The sequence below is a fragment of the Polypterus senegalus genome, chromosome 1 (assembly GCF_016835505.1).
Source record: "Polypterus senegalus isolate Bchr_013 chromosome 1, ASM1683550v1, whole genome shotgun sequence".
NCBI classification, from domain to species: Eukaryota; Metazoa; Chordata; class Cladistia; order Polypteriformes; family Polypteridae; genus Polypterus; species Polypterus senegalus.
Window position 1 is genome coordinate 103,068,478 of NC_053154.1, and position 9,996 is coordinate 103,078,473.

Here is a 9,996-nt window from a genome sequence, read left to right on the forward strand (position 1 = left end):
TGAAGGCACGACATCAGTAGGAGAGTCTTCAGAGGTGGTGCAGTATCTTCAGCAGGTGCGTTGTTGTCTTCAGTGAAGAAGTACTAGGAGTAGGCAGTGGATGTCTGGGTGCGCTGAAGAACATCTTGATAGGCAGTTGCTGGCGCTGTCTTTTCATATGCGTGAGGAGGCTTTTGTAGGGTATTGCCATCTTTAATCATATCCAGGAGTTTCACCTTCTCCTGGATAGTAAGCATCTTCCTCCGGCGCTTAGTTTTATTGTCAGAAGGCTTAGAAAAAGCAGCACATTTAGAAGCCATCGTAGGGCTTAGATAAAAGTTCTCAGAAAGCGCATGCGTAGTGACGTAAGCATGTATGAGAAAAAAAATCTCGATAGAGTGAAGCCGCGAAAGTCGAAGCATGATATAGCGAGGGATCACTGCATATATATTATATCGCACTAGCTGTGTAAACCCGTGCTATCAAATGCATGGGGTCCTAGAAACTATTGAAATCGCTGGAAAAAAAAAATCGAAATGCAGATTTGTCAGGTAATCGAAAGGAACTACTCTGAGCATTTCTCTCCTAGGAAGTTTCATTTTGTCAACATGCTGGCCTTGCTTGTGTAACCTCGGAGGTGGAGCCCTTACCCTGACTCCAACTCTCACTTCTGGGCCAAACAGACAGACACACACACTTCCACGCGTAGACATATACACACACTTACACATACATACATTGCATCCGGAAAGTATTCACGGCGCATCATTTTTTCCACATTTTCTTATGTTACAGCCTTATTCCAAAATGGATTAAATTATTTTTTTTCCTCAAAATTCTACACACAACACCCCATAATGACAACGTGAAAAAAGTTTACTTGAGGTTTTTCCAAATTTATTAAAAATAAAAAAACTGAGAAAGCACATGTACATAAGTATTCACAGCCTTTGCCATGAAGCTCCAAACTGAGCTCAGGTGCATCCTGTTTCCCCCGATCATCCTTGAGATGTTTCTGCGTCTTAATTGGAGTCCACCTGTGGTAAATTCAGTTGATTGGACATGATTTGGAAAGGCACACAACTGTCTATATAAGGTCCCACAGTTGACAGTTCATGTCACAAACCAAGCATGAAGTCAAAGGAATTGTCTGTAGACCTCCGAGACAGGATTGTCTCGAGGCACAAATCTGGGGAAGGTTACAGAAAAATTTCTGCTGCTTTGAAGGTCCAAATGAGCACAGTGGCCTCCATCATCTGTAAGTAGAAGAAGTTCAAAACCACCAGGACTCTTCCTAGAGCTGGCTGGCCATCTAAACTGAGTGATCAGGGGAGAAGGGCCTTAGTAAGGAAGGTGACCAAGAACCCGATGGTCATTCTGTCAGAGCTCCAGAGGTCCTCTGTGGAGAGAGGAGAAACTTCCAGAAGGACAACCATCTCTGCAGCAATCCACCAATCAGGCCTGTATGGTAGAGTGACCAGACGGAAGCCACTCCTTAGTAAAAGGCACATGGCAGGCCGCCTGGAGTTTGCCAAAAGGCACCTGAAGGACTCTCAGACCATGAGAAACAAAATTCTCTGGTCTGATGAGACAAAGATTGAACTCTTTGGTGTGAATGCCATGCGTCATGTTTGGAGGAAACCAGGCATCGCTCATCAGCAGGCCAATACCATCCCTACAGTGAAGCATGGTGGTGGCAGCATCATGCTGTGGGGATGTTTTTCAGCGGCAGGAACTGGGAGACTAGTCAGGATAAAGGGAAAGATGACTGCAGCAATGTACAGAAACATCCTGGATGAAAACCTGCTCCAGAGCGCTCTTGACCTCAGACTGGGGCGATGGTTCATCTTTCAGCAGGACGACTAAGCACACAGCCAAGATATCAAAGGAGTGGCTTCAGGACAACTCTGTGAATGTCCTTGAGTGGCCCAGCCAGAGCCCAGACTTGAATCCGATTGAACGTCTCTGGAGAGATCTTAAAATGGCTGTGCACCGACGCTTCCCATCCAACCTAATGGAGCTTGAGAGGTGCTGCAAAGAGGAATGGGCGAAACTGGCCAAGGATAGGTGTGCCAAGCTTGTGACATCATACTCAAAAAGACTTGAGACTGTAATTGCTGCCAAAGGTGTATCGACAAAGTATTGAGCAAAGGCTGTGAATACTTATGTACATGCGATTTCTCTGTTTTTTTTATTTTTAATAAATTTGCAAAAACCTCAAGTAAACCTTTTTCACGTTGTCATTATGGGGTGTTGTGTGTAGAATTCTGAGGAAAAAAATGAATTTAATCCATTTTGGAATAAGGCTGTGACATAACAAAATGTGGAAAAACTGATGGCTGTGAATACTTTCCGGATGCACTGTACATACATACATACATACATACATATACATACACAGAGTACATGTGTATGTGTTTTGCTTCCTTTCTTGCTTGCTTTAGAAGTTCAGCAGGGGCCTAAAAAATTGAGGGGAAGGTGCAATACTGAGACATGTCTTTGTGGTATCAACTGATGCTTTCCTGCTAAAAATGCATAAGAAAAATTATGTGTAAGTAAAAGCATAAATGTGGATAAAGTCACTAAAAGTAAATGCCATCTATGATACATTTGTGAATCAACTAAACAATATGAATAATGCATTCCATTACTAACTCTCATGTAACAAAACTTAAAAGATATGTTCAGGTCATGTTCAAAGCAAGATTGTTTTCATTTGTTAACCTCCTTAGCATTAGACCCAAGTGCAACTGGGGCTGTAAAAGCAGAGCATCCCTCGGGCAACTGTATAGACACGTAAGCATTTGACCTGAGGATTACTCAGGCTGTAAAAGTGGCAACAACGTGAGTGCTGAGTGCTGCTCAGGAAACTATATAGGCGTGTCTTGCGTAAGCAACAAGCCTGTGTGTTACCCAGGCAACAGTGCATACACATCTACTCCTAGCCTCATAATGGTATCTCATAAGAAACGTTTTTCATCACCCCAGGGGTTGCACACTCTTGACAATGACACGAACAGTTATGATGAAGTGAATCTGTCTTCAGTGAAACTGAAACAGTGAAATTAGAAGTGATTCTGATTAATTTGGAACTGACGCTCTTGTTAATCGCAAATGTGCAGTGCACCGTTCAAAAGATGAACAGTCTAGAAAGAAAATCTGCAAGGAATAACGCAATTGTTGTCCCGACTGTGATGATGGATTGTGTACTTCACCGTGCTTCAAGATATATCATGCAAACACATTTTGACAGCATACAGTATATAGCATTAGTATTACTTTTACTATCATTATTTGTATCATTATTATACCTTCTACTTTGTACTTGTAGTGTTTTACACATTTTACAGTAGAAAGATCAGATATAATAAATATATAATTGTTCAAGCCAAATAATGCAATGCTTTTTGCATGTTTGTTTGAGAAAAAATGTAACGCTAAGGAGGCTACAACACTTAAAACTTAATTAGAGGTGGAGTTTTGAAATATATTTAACAATAGTACATGTGGGGCTCCCTCCTACAATTTCAGTCTATAGTTTTACATGATTATAATAAGATCTTTCCATTCCTCTGCCTTGGATAAAACGAAGAAGCATTAACATTTACTGGTCTATACCTCAAGACTCGAAAATACTGGTTAGTCCTGCACACAACTTCACTGGAGTTGTATAAACCGCAGTGCTACTGGCAACTTGGAAGAGTACACGTCATCAGTGACCAGCTGTATCTATAAGTCCATTGATGACGTTACTGTCTCCAAGTACATCACTGCACGCCCCAACCAGAAACCATGGATTACAAAGGAAGTGCGTGTGCTACTGAAAACCCGGGACTCTGCCTTCAAGGAAGGTGACAAATTCACCCTGAGAACAGTGAGGGCCAAACTATCCTGCGCCATCAGAGCGGCAAAGCGCACGCACGCCCAGAGAATCCAGGGACTTTTTCTATGTGACAAAAACGCACGGAGCATGCGGAAAGGCATCCAGGCTATCACTAATTACAGGACACCACCGCCCACCTGTGACAGTGACGCCTCCCTTCCGGATGTGCTGAATAACTTCTATGCACAGTTGGAAGTACAGAACACAGTGGTGATGAGAAAAACCACCTCTCCTCCTAGCAACCAAGCATTAAATCTGCCTGTGGCCGATGTGAGAAACACTCTATGAAGAGTCAACCCATGGAAGGCTGCAGGACCAGACAATATTCCTGGCAGAGTACTAAGGGAATGTGCAGACCAGCTGGCAGACGTTTTTACTGACATCTTCAACATCTCCCTGAGCACTGCCATTGTCCCAACCTGCTTCAAAACCACCACCATAGTTCCTGTGCCAAAAAAGTCACAAGTATCCAACCTCAATGACTACCGTCCTGTTGCACTCACTCCCATTATCATGAAGTGCTTCGAGAAGCTCGTCATGAAGCACATCAAAACCCTGCTGCCCCCCTCACTGGACCCCCTGCATTTTGCTTATCGCCAGAACCATTCAACAGATGATGCAATAGCCACCACTCTCCATCTGGCTCTCGCTCATCTGGACAATGACACATACGTTCGAATGCTGTTTATCGACTTCAGCTCAGCATTCAACACAATCATTCCTCAGCAGCTGCTGGGACTGAACACCTCCCTCTGTAACTGGATTCTGGACTTCCTGACTGAGAGACCTCAGTCAGTCAGGATTGGAACAAATATCTCCAGATCCACCACACTGAGCACTGAAGTCCCTCAAGGCTGTGTGCTCAGTCCATTATTGTTCACACTGCTGACTCATGACTGTGCAGCAATGCACAGCTCTAATCACATCATAAAATTTGCTGATGACATCACTGCGGTAGGTCTCATCAGCAACAATGAGTCAGTATACAGAGAGGAGGTGCAGCGGTTAATGGACTGGTGTAAAGCCAATAACCTGTCTCTGAATGTAGACAAAACAAGAGATGACTGTTAACTTTAGGAAGACTAAGAGTGACCATCTGCCACTGAACATTGACGGCTCAACTGTGGAGGTCGTCAATAGCACCAAATTCCTGGGTGTCCACCTGCCAGAGAACCTCACCTGGTCCTACAACACCAGCTCTTTAGCCAAGAAAGCCCACCAGCGGCTCTACTTCCTGTGTAGGCTGAGAAAAGCCCATCTTCCACCAACTATTCTAACAAAATTCTACAGAGGGACCATAGAGAGCATCCTGAGCAACTACATAACTGTCTGGTACGGAAATTGCATGGTCAAGGATCGTAAAGCCCTACAATAAATAGTGAAGACAGCTGAGAAGATCATCTGTGTCTCTTTTCCTTCCATCATGGACATTTACATCAAACGCTGCATCTGCAAAGCCACCAGCACTGTGAATGACCCAACACACCCTGCACACTTACTGTTTACACTTCTGCCATTGGGAAAAAGGTACTGAGACATTCGGGCCCTTACCACCAGAATGTGTAACAATTTTTTTCCAAAAGCAGTCAGATTCCTGAACACTCATGGACCGGTCTGATACCTGATACAGTATATGTGTTCTGCTCTGCAATGTATCACATTTGTCTCACATGCACCTTGTTATATATTATGTGCCTTTATGTTATGTGTCGTGGATTCTTCATTGTCCTGTGTTCTATGTAGCACCGTGTTCCTGGGGGAATGTTGTTTTGTTTCACTGTATGCTGCACTACTGTATATGGATGAAATTACAATAAATACTCTTGAATCTTGAACTTTGCGTCTATATTTTTATTGGAGGAGGAAATCTCACTGTACAAGGATTGTGCAATCCTACTGTATCCGTTTGTACAATATGTTGAGTTTTGAGAAGGCTTAAAGAACCCTTGTCTTGGTGTAACAAACAAAATATGTTTTTCAAGAGATATAACTTGTGTGATAAACAATACTAAAACAGTTTTTAATTATAACTTAAAACTCAGAGCATTGATGTATTAAAATAGCTTTGTGTGTAGTAATCTCAGAAAGAAATGCAGCTTCTACACTAAGCACACTAAAAAGATCCTTCATATGCTAAATGCATGGCAACATTAGGCGCAGGATTCCAGTACAAGCAAACTAAACTGCTCAAATAAATTAAAGGGACACTTTGAAAACACATCAGTTCTCATTGGGAAAAAAATCCTGCTGGATGTCTATACTGATATGAACTGGGTAATGTGTTAGAAACGAAAGGATGCCGCATTGTTTGATGGAAATGAAAATTATTAACCTACAGAGGGCTGAATTTAAAGACACCCCGAAAATCTAAGCGAAAATATGATGTGGCAGGCTAGTCCATTTTGCCGAAATTTCATTGCAGCAACTCCAAATTGTATTCAGTAATTTGTATGGCCCCCACATGTTTGTATGCATGCCTGACAAAGTTTGGGGGTTGCATGCTCCTAATGAGATAACAGATTGTGTCCTGGGGGATCTCCTCCTAGATCTGGACCAGGGCATCACTGAGCTCATGGACAGTGATGTTCTAATGGATTTAGGTCAGATGAGCGTGGGGGGCAGTCAATGGTATTGATTCCTTCATCCTCCAGGAATTGCCTGCATACTCTCGCCACATGAGGCCAGGCATTGTCGTGCACCAGGAGGAACTCAGGACCCACTGCACCAGCACAGGGTCTGACAATGGGTCCAAGGACTTCATCCCGATACCTAATGGCAGTCAAGGTGCCATTGTCTAGCCTGTAGAGTTGTGTGCGTCCCTCCATGGATATCTCTCCCCAGACCATCACTGACCCATCACCAAACCGGTCATGCTGAATGATGTTACAGGCAGCATAACTCATGAATGATTCAGTAAAAATATTTTTCAGTTTGGCTCATTTTGTGCACATATAGGTGAGAAAGAAAAGTTATACTTTAGGTGGGTGAGACACTGGAAATTAATAAAATTTGGTTATTAAGTACAGACATGAACAAAAGTAACGCCAGTGTATGGGACTGGTGTGGATGAAGGGCAACAGCTACTGTAGCGCCTCCACAGAGTATTGCTGTTGTAGACCAAGTATCACAGTTTGAATGTGATTTTATTACATTAATGTAGTCTCTTACTCATGAATGGTATTTGGAACATGCCAGATTCACATTTGTTTTAATACCTAAATAACTCTCTCAAGTCTTATTTTGGGTTTTGCAGTTCCTGACGGTTTGCCAATCCTGGCAGCACATGGTGCAAGATGAGTTTAGACAGCGTTCCTGTTTCTCTCTAGGCGAATTCTAAATATAAATTATACAAACAGTTTCTATATTGCAATACGACAAGTAAGGACTGTTCTCATCACGCCATCAGTAACATCTGTGTGATGTTGAAGATACAACCACGTGTTTTGTTTTGTTTTTTTTTCGTACTTAAAGAGATCTTTAAAACCAGAATGCTACATAATGAGTAGAGTAGTATGTAGGAAATTAGTTCTCACAAAAAGGAACACTTGGATGGTTCACTCTTGTTCAGCTGCAACCGAAACCTAGTTTAACAAGTCTTGCCACCATCCACACAAAAGGCTTTGCACCTTTCAGTTGCCAGACAACCGAGTGCGTAAGAAAGTAGTAATTAGAAAAACAAAGGCAGTAAAGTGCTATTTACAGTTGTACTTGAAAATTTGTGAACCCTTTAGAATTTTCTATATTTCTGCATAAATATGACCTAAAACATCATCAGATTTTAACTCAAGTCCTAAAAGTAGATAAAAAGAAACCAGTTAAACAAATGAGACAAAAATATTATACTTGGTCATTTATTTATTGAGGAAAATGATCGAATATTACATATGTGTGAGTGGCAAAAGTATGTGAACCTTTAGGATTAGCAGTTAGTTTGAAGGTGAAATTCGAGTCAGGTGTTTTCAATCAATAGGATGACAATCAGGTGTGAGTGGGCACCCTGTGTTATTTAAAGAACAGGGATCTATCAAAGTCTGCTCTTCTCAACACACGTTTGTGGAAGTGTATCATTGCACGAACAAAGGAGATTGCTGAGGACCTCAGAAAAAGAGTTGTTGATGCTCATCAGGCTGGAAAAGGTTACAAAACCATCTCTAAAGAGTTTGGACTCCACCAATCCACAGTCAGACAAACTGTGTACAAATGGAGAAAATTCAAGACCATTGTTACCCTCCCCAGGAGTGGTCGACCAACAAAGATCACTCCAAGCAAGGAGTGTAATAGTCAGCGAGGTCCCAAATGACCCCTGTGTAACTTCTAAGCAACTGAAGGCCTCTCTCACATTGGGTAATGTTCATGTTCATGAGTCCACCATCAGCAGAACACTGAACAACAATGGTGTGCATGGCAAGGTTGCAAGGAGAAAGCCACTGCTCTCCAAAAAAAACATTGCTGCTCATCTGCAGTTTGCTAAAGATCATGTGGACAAACCAGAAGGCTATTGGAAGAATGTTTTGTGGACGGATGAGACCAAAATAGAACTTTATGGTTTAAATGAAAAGAGTTATGTTTGGAGAAAGGAAAACACTGCATTCCAGCATAAGAACCTTATCCCATCTGTGAAACATGGTGGTGATAGTATCATGGTTTGGGCCTGTTTTGCTGCATCTGGGCCAGGACGGCTTGCCTTCATTGATGGAACAATGAATTCTGAATTATATCAGAGAATTCTAAAGGAAAATGTCAGGACATCTGTCCATGAACTGAATCTCAAGAGAAGGTGGGTCATGCAGCAAGACAACGACCCTAAGCACACAAGTCGTTCTACCAAAGAATGGTTAAAGAAGAATAAAGTTAATGTTTTGGAATGGCCAAGTCAAAGTCCTGACCTTAATCCAATCGAAATGTTGTGGAAGGGCCTGAAGCGAGCAGTTAATTTGAGGAAACCCACCAACATCCCAGAACTGAAGCTGTTCTGTACGGAGGAATGGGCTAAAATTCCTCCAAGCAGGAATGAGCAAAAGTTACCGGAAACGTTTAGCTGCAGTTACTGCTGCAAAGTGGGGTCACACCAGATACTGAAAGCAAAGGTTCACATACTTTTGCCACTCACAAATATGTAATATTCGATCATTTTCCTCAATAAATAAATGACCAAGTATAATATTTTTGTCTCATTTGTTTAACTGGTTTCTCTTTATCTACTTTTAGGACTTGAGTGAAAATCTGATGATGTTTTAGGTCATATTTATGCAGAAATATAGAAAATTCTAAAGGGTTCACAAACTTTCAAGCACAACTGTATCTCACAAACAGGTATCGTAATATCAAAGGACTGGATTTAGCTGCACACGGAGCCACATAAATCAAATCTCACTTGCGCGTGCGTCTATCTGAGTGACCATTCCCCCTCCCCCTCCCCAAACCGCTGCACAGGCGTGCAAGAGAAGTCAGACTTACGTGCGTCTTGCGATAGCCAAGTAATGCGCTAAACATCGGAACTTCCACGACTCATACATCAAACAAACAGAATTCAAACTGCAGTTGAACACCGTACAGTGCACCGTTACGCTCACGTACTTAACAGTAGAGTACTGTGTAACACGTGTGACTTTATCCAGTAAAACACACGCATGAATTGAAATCACTTCTTCGTGTCTGTCTTCTCTGCCAAGAGCCGTAGCAAACTAAAAAACCTAGCTTCACCTTACCACTCCCCCATCTGACTCCGCCCCCCTAGCGTGCCTAAAGTCTCTCTCGGCTCCTAGTTTCTCCTATATTTCTGTGTTGTTTCGACCCCACCGTTGACCTTGCTCATTCTTTTGCTCTTTAGCATCGGGCTTATGTGGTAATCATTCCTAAGAATGTTAGAATCGTGCTGGTTATGTGACTTGCATTTTAAAATAAATTGAAAGAAGATAACCAAAGAATTTTGTAAAATAAGATATATTTTAATCGGGATTAAACGGAACCAATGCTTTTTATCTTTTTATTTAATGCGTGGAAAAGGATCACTTTTCATTGGCCTTGAGTATTTGGTGGCCGCCTTACTTTTTCATCTCCTTATTACTTTAAGACCGCCTTGCCTCGTCAAACACACACGGCGTTTATGATGAGGAATGGGAAATGGGCACTGA

At 42.1% G+C, this 9,996-nt stretch overlaps 1 protein-coding gene across 2 annotated transcripts in view; it reads right to left on the reverse strand.

The window, feature by feature from the left end:
- si:ch211-71n6.4 (para-nitrobenzyl esterase) overlaps positions 1 to 9,533 on the reverse strand; it is a 70,382-nt gene extending 60,849 nt beyond the window's left edge. Inside the window, exon 1 of one of the 2 annotated variants that reach the window (XM_039754920.1) lies at positions 9,440 to 9,533. The gene's annotated coding sequence lies outside the window, so the exon portion shown is untranslated. Of the gene's footprint in view, positions 1 to 9,319 lie in introns of both variants that reach the window. The other variant, XM_039754917.1, reaches the window with a different exon arrangement.
- Positions 9,534 to 9,996: the final 463 nt, after the last annotated feature.